The following is a 13703-nucleotide window of genomic DNA, read 5'->3' as shown; positions in this document are numbered from 1 at the left end:
AAAAGAAAAAAGAAACGCGCAGAGCACAGCCAGGGGTCAAGGGCTGAACAGTGTCCGCGGGGAGATGAAGGGAGAGCGCGGGAGACACCATTGAGCCGTGGAGAAGAAGGAAGAGCGCGGGAGACGCCATTTTTAGAAGCCACAGTGGAGAAGAAGGGCGAGCGCGGGAAAAAAGGAAAGCACGGGAGACGCCATTTTGTGCCAGCGGAAAAGAAGGGAAAGCACGGGAGACGCCATTTTTGACAGTTAAATCACACCCAGGGATGCCGAAGAGTGGCAGTATCTCTACGTTCGACAATGAAGTCGAAGATTGGGCGACATATGTGGAACGTATTGAGGTGTACTGCAGGGCGAATGAAGTGCCAGATGCTAGGAAAGCACTGGTTTTGTTAAATTCCATGGGTGCAAAAACTTATGGGTTACTACGAAACCTAATAACCTCAGAAAAGCCTGTGAATAAGAATTTCGAAAGCATAGTAGAAATCCTACATAACCACTTAAACCCCACACCGCTGCTGATAGCAGAACGATTTAAGTTCCATAAAAGGAACCAACACAAAGATGAAAGCAATGCTGAGTACTTAACGGAACTGAGCAAGCTATCGAAACACTGCCAGTTTGGAGTAGGACTAGCAGATACGTTAAGGGACAGGTTTGTGTGTGGGCTTCAAAGTGAAGGAACCCAGAAACGGCTTCAATCAGAAAAGGATGTTAAGCTGGACAAGGCATTCAGTATGGCAGTATCACACGAAGCAGCCGCAAGGGGCGCTGCAGAGATACAACGGAGACCGCAAGAATATGGCACCAATGAAATGTCCTAAGGAACAGGGAAGTGTTATCGCTGCGGCAGAAGAACACACGACCAGAAGGATTGTTGGTTCAAGGACCAAGTGTGCAGACAGTGTGGAAAAGCAGGACACATAGCAAGAGTCTGCAGGTCTGGGAAGAAAACCAACAGCAAGAAATCTCCACAGGAGAAGTATAAAAATGTACACAATGTGATGGACAGTAGTTCAGACGAACAGAAAAGTGACACAGACTCCGGAAGCAAGGAGCTGGGTTGTCTGAAACTACATAAGGTAACCAAAATGGAGGATCACCAGACTATCTGGGTTACACTCAAGATAGACGGAGTCCAAGTGAAAATGGAATTGGACACAGGATCAGCCCTAACAGTCATAAACCAAAGGGACTACAAGCGACTATTTTCACATATACCCTTGAAAGCTACAGAGATTGTCTTGAAGACGTACACGGGGCAAAAAGTCTACCCCAAAGGAAAAATAAGGGTGAAAGTGATATACAAAGGCCAGGAAATACCTAAAATGGACTTATATGTATTGCCAGATGGAGGACCACCACTGCTAGGACGTGAATGGATCTGGAATATACAATTAGATTGGCATTCCATACAGGCACTGAAGGTTGAGGCCAAAAAGGATGACGACGTCACACCTGGACGACTGTCAAAGATGCTAACTGACGCAAAAGCAGTGTTCCAGGAGAGACTCGGAACATTAAAAGGCATAACAGCAACGATTAAAATAGAGGAAAATGCAAGCCCAAAGTTTCTTAAGGCCAGACCAGTGCCTTATGCGATCAGACCAGCCGTCGAAGCAGAGCTGGAAGGGTTGGAACGTTCAGGAGTACTGTCCAAAGTAGGCTGGAGCGAGTGGGCTACACCCATTGTTCCTGTAATGAAGAGGTCATTGAGTAATACGCCTGGGGAACCAAAGAAAGTCCGCATCTGTGGGGATTTTAAGGTGACAGTGAACCCAGTCCTTCACACGGTACAATATCCGCTTCCACGAATTGAGGATATTTTTGCCTCGCTATCTGGAGGTAAACGCTTCACCAAAATTGAACTAGCACAGGCGTACTTGCAAATGGAGGTAGAAGAAGCCTTGAAACAATACCTCACGATCAACACTCATAAAGGTCTCTATCAATACAACCGGCTGGTGTTCGGGGTAGCATCGGCTCCGGCTATTTGGCAAAGGGCGATGGATCAAGTCCTGCAAGGGATTCCAGGGACCCAGTGTTATTTGGACGACATCTTGGTCACGGGCGAAAATGACAGTGATCACCTCGCCAACTTGGAGAAGGTGCTCACCAGATTAAAGGAATATGGGATACGAGCTAATCGCCACAAGTGCGAGTTTTTCCAGAAGCAGATTTTGTATTGTGGCTACGTCATTGATGAAGAGGGGTTACATAAGTCCCCTGAAAAGATTGAGGCAGTAGTCAAGGCTCCAGCACCAGAAAATGTGTCACAACTGATGTCGTTCCTCGGGCTGGTAAACTACTACCATAAGTTCTTACCAAATTTGTCCACGGTATTACACCCACTAAACAGCCTACTGCAAACTGGGGTGCCATGGAAGTGGAATGACGAACGTAGACGAGCTTTCCAGAAGTATAAAAAATTGATCACATCAAAAGAGGTGTTGGCCCATTTCAACCCAGCACTACCAATTTGTTTGGCATGTGATGCATCATCCTATAGTATTATGAGCGGTGCTGTCGCACAAATTCCCAGACGGGTTGCAGAGGCTAGTAGCCTTTGTGTCTCGGTCACTAACCTCAGCCGAGTGCAACTAAGCCTAGATTGACAGGGAGGCCCTCAGCCTAGTATGGGGAGTAAAAAAATTCAACCACTATCTGCATGGGCAGAAGTTCACCTTGCTGACTGACCACCAACCACTTGTCTCCATCTTTAATCCTAAGAAGGGCGTTCCAGTGATGACTGCACAACGGTTACAAAGATGGTCCCTGTTTCTAGGAGCGAACCAATATGAAATAGAATATAAAGGCACAAAACAGCATGGAAACGCTGATGGGCTATCACGCCTGCCACTGCCTACTGTGGAGGAAGCACCAGCAGTGGACCCTATCGAGATATTTTATTCATCAATAATTGAACGATTGCCAGTAACGAACGCGGATATAGAGAAGGAGACCCGCAATGATCCGACACTGTCTCGGGTATATGATTTGACGGTGAGGGGATGGCCAACACATGGCGACTCACTGTTGCCAGCATTCCCATCCAGAAGAGAACAGCTGTCAGTATGCCAGGGGACAGTGATGTGTGGATCCCGAGTGGTGATTCCACCCAAGTTAAGGGAGAGAGTGCTAAATGAGCTTCATGAAGGTCATCTGGGAGGGGTGAAAATGAATAGCCTTGCTAGGGCTTATGTGTGGTGGCCGGGGATCGATCAACAAATCGAGGACCTAACCAAGAGCTGCTCAGGATGCCAGAAGGTCCAAAATGCACCACCACATGCCCCTCTACACCCATGGGAGCGGCCCTCCTCTCCATGGCAACGGGTGCATATTGATTTTGCTGGTCCAGTCATGGACTCAATGTTCTTAATAGCAGTGGATGCTCACTCAAAATGGCCTGAGGTGATAAAAATGTCCTCAACCACTACAGAGAAAACGATTGCAGTCCTATGGACCATATTTGCCAGGAACGGCTTGCCAGAGCAGATTTGCTCTGATAATGGGCCACAGTTTGTGTCCGAAGAGTCTCGAAAATTTATGAGAAGGAATGGGGTGAGGCATTACACAGCCGCCCCATATCATCCAGCCACAAATAGATTGGCTGAAAGGTTCGTACAAACCGTTAAAAAGGCGATAAAGGCCATGTGCGACGATGAAATTCCACTACAGCATAAGGTGGACAATTTCCTATTAGCCTACAGAAATGCGACACATGCAGTTACCAACCAGACCCCGGCCATGATGTTCTTTAACCGAAGGTTGAGATCTCGTCTGGATTTGCTCAGACCCAATGTGCGAAGAAATGTTGAGGATAAACAATTCCAGCACATCAATGAGAAGCCGACAAGGAGCTTCAATGTAGGACAACCAGTCTTGGCCCGTGACTACCGAACAGAGAAATGGCAACCCGGAATGATATGCACAAGACAGGGGCCATTAATGTACACAGTGGATGTCGGGGAGAACATTGTGAGACGCCACGTTGATCAGATCTGAGCGTCACAGGAACGAGTCAACCCCATGTCTCGAGTACCTGGGGATGAACCCGACATACCGGTAGCATCTACCTTCGAACCAGTAGCAGTGGAAACCGATGAACTAACCGACAAAAAGGGGCCAGAATCGCCTCCGCACCAAGAACAAGAACCTCAGGAAAGGCGCTATCCCGAAAGGATCAGGAAGCCGCCCCAAAGACTGAATCTATAAATGGACTATTTTCAGTTAATGTTGCATGTTAAAAATGTTAATTGTTAAATGAATGTTATGGTACTGTTAATCTAAAAGGGGAGGAATTGTTGTGTATGTACCTTTAAGAGAGAACTGTTTTACAGCTCCTATATATTGTAATACCGGCAGTGACCACACCTGTATATAAAACCGGAGCAGGCTTCTGTACTTCAGTCTTGAGACTACTCTACTCCAGTAAATACCTGTTGATTGTTAAGTTACAGCATCCGTGTAGTTCTTGGGGAAACATCCTGTTTAAAGAATCACGGATCTAACAGCCCCGGCACCGTGTCGGGCAGACACGGACAATTCAGGCCAGGCGAGGCGGGACATGACGAGGGGAGAAGGGAAGGCCACCTGAGGAAGACCAACTGAGGAGGCGAACTGAGGAGACAGGCTGAGGGTAGGATTCGAATTATCGGGCCTTCAGCCTTGGCCGACCTGCGAATATCTGCACAGCAACTCAAACTGTCGGCTGGTGATGAAGAATCATCCCTGCAAGGTAAATTACCCAAACAGAGACTTTAACTTTTGGGTACTCGAACCTGGACAATGCCCTTGCAGCACCCGGAGATCACGTGACGACGGCAGGCTCCAGAGACCACCAAGAGTGAACCCCGAACCCCGCCGCTGTTTTGATTGGTGAGCATGAAGTTTTGACCCCTCATAGCTGAACCTAATTAGGTATAGGGGGTGGGATAAGGATAAGGGGATTGTTAAGATAGCTGTTTTCCCTCGATGTGCCATGTGTTCCCCATTCCTTGGATAGGTAGAGTTATTCTTTTGTATTTTTGCCTGTAGAAGTGTACACTAGTAATTTTCCATAAGATTGTATCTATTTTTCCTCTTCAATAAAATCTTGGTTTTTGTTTACATCCAACCACCTGTCTACTCGAGTCTTCTCTTTACCGCCGCCTTGTATCTAAGTCCGGTGTCGAGAACCCAGTGTTGTGGGAGCAATTCGAACCACTCACGGGCAGTCAGAGGCATACCTGACTGGGCCCACGGGCCACCCCCTACAGAAATGGTGACCGCGGCAAGACACCGGCAACAGGGTTGCGATACAATAGACAATGTTTCGGATGAGCGAACCGTGATGGAGGAAAGGATTTCTGATTATGTGTTTAGCAAGGTGAATATCACTAAGAAGTGGATCACCACTCTGTTAAGGGCTGGGTGTCCGATAGATGCAGCAACTAAGTGGACAGAGGAAAAGGAACACAAGAAATCCTTAGAGAAGGCAGTTTGGCTGATGTGCTTTAAAAAGCAGGTCCAGCTTTTGGACAGGCTCGTTGCAGCACAGGCAGTCGAGATAAGGGAGTCAGCCCTGGAGATCCAGGATAAGGCTCTTGCAGGGGAAAAGTTATTAGTAGCTTTGCAGGCTTTGAACCAAGAAAGAGTACATTTAGTGGGAGAACACAAGGCCCAGTTGGAATACCTACGGTGCCAAGTCACTGAGGCCAAGGGAAATGAGTTAAGGTTGCAGGAGAAGAACGCCCGTTTGGCAAGGCAGATTAGGGAACAGGAAGAGAGAGTGCAGGAGGTAAAAGCCGCTTACAAGCTAGCAAGTGAACAGGGGTTTGAGGAGGCAGACCACGGCCCCTGTAGAGAGAAGATAGAAAATCTGAGCCGGGCCCTCCGGAATGCCTCATAAGCCCAAAGGCAGGCCAGGCAGATTTTATGGGGAACGAGGGGAGGACAGTTACAATGTCACCGGTGGTGCCCAGGGACGACCCAGTTGAGGGAGAGGAGACCTCACGGCCACCACCCGTAGCGCCAAATTTCAGTGAGGTTTGGCAGCAAGGGGGGGGTGGAACCGGGGCTGGAACCCGAAGTGGAGCCAGAGTTGGAGGCGGAGGTAGAGCAAGCCCTGCCCGAGAGGCCAGAGCCGGGACCGATGTGCCCAGTGCGGCATCGGAGGTTCAGCCCACCCGCTAACGTCAACATTGAGGGAACCCGCCAAAATCAGGTCGTATTACCCTTTGATACCCAACAGCTCAGGGTTATAGTCAACCATATCCCGAAGCTTTCCGCAAAAGGAGACCCCTCGATCCACTTCAGGAAAATAGAGCAGGCTGCCAGCATCAATGACTGCGATGACGCAGAGAAGGACAAAATGCTGCTATTCTCCATGGAGAGTAATCTCCTCCAATCCCTCTCTAACGAGTGTAAAAGGGGGCAGAGCAGGTATGAGGAGCTTAGAGATGCGGTTCCAGAGGCCATGGGGATGGATGAGGAAAGTCCCTTCTCCCACGTGGAGAAGACGATCCAGCTTTCTGGGGAAACCCCACAGGCTTTTGCGGACCGGCTGTGGCCGGTGGACCGGAAAGCTTGCCCGGGGATGCCAGGCCGGACGTTCCTAAACGGGGATTCCCCGATGCATTGGCTCCGTTGCCTGGTGGCAAACAGCTTGCCACAGGTCCGGGCCAAGGCAGAAGCCTGGTTCGACCCCAAAGATCCCCAGACCACAGAACTCATGGTAATCAGGCAGCTAACCCTAGCCTACAAAAACGGCAGGGGAACTGATGCACACCCACCAAAAGGGAAGGTGCATGAGGTAAAACCAGGAGTGCAGAGTAGAAAGGAATGGCATCAGGAAGGGAATCACCCTCCCCACGCCAAGGCCAATTGTTACGTGTGCGGGAAGGATGGTCGCTGGTGGAAGGAGTGCAAAAACCCTTGTAAAGATAACAAAGGAAAGAATTCCACAGTGTTAAGTTGCGGGTGGAGACGGTGCAGGGAAGATATTCGGTGGACACTGGAGCTTCCAGCACGGTGGTCCATTCGGAAGACCCGACCAATCCACCCCGGTCTAACAAGGTCTCATTTAGCCTAATGGGATCTACAGGGAACAAGCAGGCTGTGGAAATGGCCAAACCTTTGGCCATAGTTTAGGGAGCCCTACCTACCACGTGGGGGGATAACCAATGGACCCACAAGGTGGCCGAGCAGAGGGCTAGGGAAGGAGAATTATGGGATCCCTGTAGAGCAGGCCCGGTAGCCGCAATCCGGGACAAGGAAGGCACACAGGGGATAGCTTTGGCCCCGGACCTAAAGCAGGTCCAAGCCCAAGTTCCCATCTGTAAGGCCGTCCTGGTGAGGAAAGAGAAAGGGGAGCCCCTAGAAGGTCCGTTCGGGGCAGCGGACGAACCTTCAGCACAGGTTTTACAACAGTCCACTGGTTATATCAACCAGTGTAAGCTGTTTACGCCTGAAAGGGGAAAGCAGCCAGTTAGGGAAAGGTCTGAGGATAAAGATCCTCAGCCCACAGCAGGAGCGAGTCCACAGACCGCACAGGCAGGCGCTGTGGCTTGCTTGAAGGGAGGGGCCATCCTGCCCATCGATTGGGACACTACCCCACTCTTCTGGGATCCAGAAAAAGGGGAGGGACCTGAGGTCAAAAACCCTGCCCCGGACCCAGCCATGGGACCTGGGGGCAGAGACTCTCAGCTCGCGGCAGCAGGCTGCGAAAAGTTACCTGCAACCAGCCCAAGTTCGGGAGGGGTCAAGCCTGGGGGAACAGCGGTTCGGATAAAAGGCCCAGCGGCCAAGAAAGCCCCACCCGTCAAAGTCCCTAGAAGGTCCCCACGGACGCCCCAGCCGAGAAAGCCATGGTCACCCGCCCTCCAGTTACCAAAGGCCGCCCCTCGAGCCAGGGAGAGGTCCAAGGACAGAGGTCCTCAGCCAGCAGCCACAGGCTGCGAGGGACCAAAAGTGAAGGACAGTACGGTCACGCCGGGGGTAGCGGCGAGCCGCAGTTCGACCAGGGATTAGCCTGGCCGCACGGAGACGGGCGGCGGATGTATATAGTTTTAGTTTAATTTAAGTTTTAAGTAAAGTGTAATTATTTAGCTTAAGTTTGGGTGTTTATAATTTAAGTTAAATAAGGTGATGGGTAGTATTATGTAAGTAGTCTGTTCAGAGTGTATATTTGGGTCGAGGCCGTGGGACCCGACCATGCCTCACCAAGCCAGAGAATCTCTTGGGGACCTGGCTGCATGTTTTTACATCTTTTTCAGAAAGATTTTCGGGATGGAATGGATCGTGATCCTATTCGCCCTGATCGAGATGATTGTGGAGAGGAGGGGCGACGTCCAGGACTCTCACATCTACGGGTGTTCGTGAGACAAGGCGCACCTAGCGATCAATGGGAACGGTGAACGGGATGCGGAGGAAACCACCATCTACTTCCACGAGGGAAGTTGGTCAGGATGGTTGGGGTCCAATTCATCTCAGTACTCCAGCCAAACCAGATTCACGTACGGGGAAGCCTCCCTCCTGTGCTCCAGGGTACGAGTCGTTACCACGAGGGTCAGCATCACCATTGGAAAGCGAATATGTTTGATGTGTAAAGGACACATTCCACTGGATAGGTGGCTCAGAAAGTTGAGCAACGACATGAGGAACCCCGAAGTTGAGTGGGAACGGTTGGGAAACAACACACATCGGACGATTACAGGGACTCATGGAGGACTAAGCGTGTGTTGGGACAAGTGGTGGGAGCCGGATCAAGGGATTTACATCTGTATGTGGGGGTCAGAGACACCCTGCCCCGCAGGCATATCCATTGTTTTCCACCGGCAGTGGCAAGACGCCGGGGAGGGGATAAGGTGGGATACCAGCCTGAAGGTGTGTGCGGTCCCATACACCCAGATCCCAGTCAACGCCACTGTGCTTTTGCCCCGCCCACGGCGCAGGCGGCGAGGTTATCCAGGGAAGATTGCCCCACCGCCACCAAGCGACCAGGGAATGGGTTGGTACTAGTCCCCACCGATCAGATGCTGTACCAGGGGGTACACTACGCGGTAGCCTCCATGATTTTAAATCTCACCGAGGTACATTTACCGGAGTGGTGCCCCAAAGAAACAGAGCAGTTATACCAGGCCCTATCAAAGGACATGTTCAAAAAGTTTTACGAGTTCGATTTTGCCCACCTGGACAAGACCGAACTCTACGCCACACACCGATAATTTTTGGGTAATGCAGGGAGACAAAGAAGGGGTGTATGGAATGATGTTTTTACTGCGTTTAATACTGGGTCCTCTGTCATCAACAGCTTGGATGACATAAAGCTGCAGACCCTGATAAACGGTTTAAAAACACAGCTGAAGAGGATATTACTGGATGAGAACAAGGTAGTGGGCTCAGAGTTGCATGAGGACCAGGCCATGACGGTCCATTTAAAGGAGATCGTAGCCGAGTTGGAAAAGCACACCAAGATGGTAAATGCTCTCATAAGGGAGGACAGAAATTCTTCTCACCAGGCTGCGCAGAATGAGGTGTGCGTGTTATACGGGGCGTGGTTACTGGGCGAGGGCTGCAGTAAACTGGAGGATTTAAAACAGGGTTTGGTCCCCTCCTGGATTAACAACAAGCACCTCGCAGCCCTCCTCCCTTTTGAGAATGCATTGAGCCCGTGCCAACTCCGGCTAGCTTCCAAAGCCTAACCAGTCCCTGTGTATTGTGGGCGGTCCAACCACACAATCATGGGAGTAGTAGTTAGGATGCCGGTCATGAGTAGGACAGCCCGACCTGCACCGGTATACAGGGTGGAGAACATTGGAGTCATTCAAGGGTGTGCACACATTCATTTCACAGCGGTCCCGCCTTACGTCATTAAGTGGGAGCACGCTATGACAGGTACTGACCTCTCAGGGTGCCGGAGCCGGGGAGCACACATAATCCTGTGTCCCCAGCACTTGAATGCCTTTTCAAAACTGCAGTGTGGGTTCAGAGCTGCTGGCGTGAAGCCTCTAAATTGCACCATGGAGGCAATGGCACAAGGCCATATTCCCCCGCAGGTAGCATATATAGGAGGTGGGACATATTGTGTCACCACCGGTGCGTCCCACTACCAGCATGGACAGCATAGCTGGTGCCCGGTTAGTGACAGCAGTTTCTGTTTCAAACCCAAGGCAGAAGTTCAAGTGGCCCAGGAGTGAATTTACCCCATTCCTGAACCCTCCACTGTTCACCTCACTGTGAAGGAGAATTTTACGAACTTGTAGAAGTACGTAGCATACTTTGGCTACGAAATTCTCCCTCTCCCTGAACACCTTACCAAAATACTCAAAGCCGTTATAGTTTCGCAGAAACATTTTTATACACTCGAACAGAAAACGATAGGGATAGGGGCTAAGATATTGGTTATTGTGACTCCACCCTGGTGGAACATTTTCAAAACATAGAGGTCCCTTCGTGGATCAGACTGACTTCCCACATTCTCGTGGCTTGTCTGTTAGGGATAGTGTTGGATTTAGTTTGTATCCAGTGTAAGGGAAAAGTTCGGTGGTCAGAATTCCGAAACCAGAGATTTTGGAAGGAAAATTATGTAAAGGTGGAGGGAGATATGTCGATTTAAGTCCTTTCTCTGCATGTTGATTAAAATGGTTGTTTCTTTGAGTTTGCTATTTTTAATAAAGGTTTCTCTTTTGGTTTTTTTTGCGACGCGGTTTAATAAAGATATGTGTACCAAGTGGTGCAGGGGTGTTGGACCCCCTCCATGCTTGGATGTGTGTGTAAAGTCTGTAATTTTACTCTCTGTATGCTGATGTACACTACATTGTCATGGAATGGGAAGTACATGTGTCGTGGATATATTAGATAGATAATTAGAGGGGTAGGTTGACTATGGAGGGTCAGAAAAATTTTGCTCACCTTAAAAGTATGATACTTCAAGCAAGTTTTAGTATCACAGGGGAGAGTGTAAGATTTGCAAAATTTCTACATTTCCCCAAAGGTCGTTATTAATAAACGGGACCCTGCGTGGACATTTTAAATTAAAAAAAAGGATACCCAAGATGGTGTCCGTGCCTCGTGGCAGAAAGCCTGTGAGATTTTAAAATGGACTCTGCAATGCAGAAAGCTTGTGGATCGAAACTCTAAGGTTCACAAAATTTCGGCAGCCCCCGAAGATTATTTGATTAAAGAAAACCTGGTTGGAATGTGCTTTAAAAATCCAGGACATCAAAGATGGCTGTAGCCAGCCCCATGGCAAAAGAGAAAGACAGCCTGTATGAATATGAAAGGAGGATCTCCCAGCACAGGCTGACGAAAGGATTGAAAAAAAAACAGCTTCTGAGTACTTAAGTACTTGAAGCTGTCAATCAACTGTGGTTAGGAAGTTTCAACATGGAACAAAGGACTCTGTTTACACAAGCCCTCAGCAGTGTTGACTCAAAGGCATAAGTGGTTGCTGTCAATCAAGTTGCAGCTGGGCTGTAACCACAGGACAAAGGATTGTTTACACTAGCACTCAAGAAACCAGTGGGACATTTCAAACTGGGACAGCTCCATTCACAAACCAGTTAAACAAATGGGAAACGCATTATAGCCACATTCAAACCCATTACGGTCAATGGGGCCAGATCGGTCCCTTTTGTGTAACCCAGATACGTTCAGATTTGGGCGCGAAGATAAGGGCTCCCAATGGGGTATAAAGGTAGCCCCTCAGGAAGCCATTCTCTCTCTCTACCGCCTCACCTCCGGTGCCCTGCCTTCAAGAGGAACGTCACAGCCTGCCCAAAGAAGTGGAATACCCGCAGTTACTTTGAATTACTGGGGTTTCTCTAATTCGGGCGGTGAAAAGTCCAAGACAGACTACAGGGCATGGAGCAGGCATTTCAACATCGTAGACTGGTGAGCATAAACTTTCTGGCCCATTACAAGTCAACGTGGATAGGTATAAGGGGCGGGAACTAAAAGGGAATTTTGTTAAATTGTCATTTTAGTCAATTTTCCCTCGCTGTGTCCATCTTTTCTCCTCCCCATTAAGTAAAAGTGTGCTGTATTCATAATTGCTGTATAGCAATTTATTCTTTATGTCAATAAAACATTGGTTTTCTTTGCACCAAAACACTGGGCTCGTTTTGTCTATATCGCTACTGTAATAAGTCCGGCGGTCAGAACCAAAGCGGAAGCGATTCGAACCGCATGGGTCTGGAACAGCTCAGACACGCGGCTGACTGACCAGGCAAAAACCCCAGACCAAAACCCTTACAGAATGGTGAACACGGCAGGACCGTCGGCGACAGTATGCGGTGTAGCAGACGATGGTCTGGTTCTGGAGAGAGAAGCAGTTATTGGTTTTCTTTTTATCACACCACTGATCTGTTTGTGGTTAGGTACCCGCAAGCTTAGGGAAGTTAAAGCAGAGAGTTGGGATAAGGAAATGGAAATTGAAGAATACCAGGCCAAGATAGTTTGCCTGGTGGACCATTTTAGTGACAGCAAAAGCCACACGAGGCACAAGTTAGAGTACCTGAAGTGCCTAGTTACAGAGGCTAAGAGTAACGAGATGAGGGTGTGGGAGGAGAACGCCCGCCTCATACAAGAAGTAAGAGAGCAGGAGGAAAAGGTTAGGGAGGTAAAGGCACCGTATAAGCTGGCCTGCCACCAAGGGTTCGAGGAAGCAGATCATGGCCCCTGTAGGGAAGAGATAGAAAGCTTGAATATGGCTTTAAAGAGGGCAAAGGGGATGATATGTCTTATCAGCCCGAAGATAGGCCAGTCGGACTTTACCGGCAACCCAAATAGAACCATCCCACAGGTAACACCCAGAACAAAGTTGGTAAGGGAATCAGAGGTCCCACGACCGCCACCCATAGCTCCGAGCTTTCAAGAGCTCTGGCAGCATCGGGGGGTGGAGGATGAGGTGGTAGAGGAAGCACAGCAGGCCCCGCTAGATAGGCCGGGACCAGGACCAGTGTACCCCCTCCGACAATGGAGGTACGGTCTGCCCGTTGATGACGATGACCCAGGGGCCATCCAGAATCAGTTTGTGGTGCCGTATGGCACCCAACAGCTCAGGGCCATGGTTAGCCACATCTCCAAGCTCACTAACAAGGGAGACCTTTCTCTGCACTTCAGGGAGATCGAACAAGCAGCTTGTGTTAATGACTGCGATGACGCAGAGCAAGCTAAAATGCTGCTGTTTTCCTTGGGAGGTGATCTCCTCCGGACCCTATCTGGTGAATGCAAAAGGGGGCAGAAAGAATATGAGGATTTGAGGAACGAGATATTGGAGGCCATGGGACTCAATGATGGTAGTCCGTTCACCTGGGTAGAACGAATGGTACAGCTCCCAGGGGAGCCCCGCAGGCGTTCGCAGACAGGCTGTGGCCAGTCTACCGGAGCGCATGCCCGGGAATGCCAGGGCGGGCAGCACTGAACCCAGCCCAATTGACTCACTGGCTCTGTTGTCTAATGACAAACTACCTGCCCCAAATCCGAGCCCAGGCCGCAGCTTGGTTTGACCCCCGAAACCACCAGGCCACCGAAGAAGCGGTGATCCGCCAGCTCACAGTAGCATTTAGAAACATGAGGGGTACTGAGACGCACCAACCCAAGGGAAAAGTCCATCAGGTTAAACCTGGGGGGCCGAATAAGAAAGAGTGGCACCAGGAGGGGAGCCGTCCCTCCCAGACTAAGTTAAACTGTTACGGGTACGGGAAGGATGGCCACTGGCGCAA

This window comes from Somniosus microcephalus, chromosome 2 (genome assembly GCF_052327205.1).
Source record: "Somniosus microcephalus isolate GS21.2 chromosome 2, FLI_Smic_1.0, whole genome shotgun sequence".
NCBI lineage: Eukaryota > Metazoa > Chordata > Chondrichthyes > Squaliformes > Somniosidae > Somniosus > Somniosus microcephalus.
The sequence above is the reverse complement of the archived record's forward strand: the minus strand, read 5'-3'. Positions refer to the sequence as shown.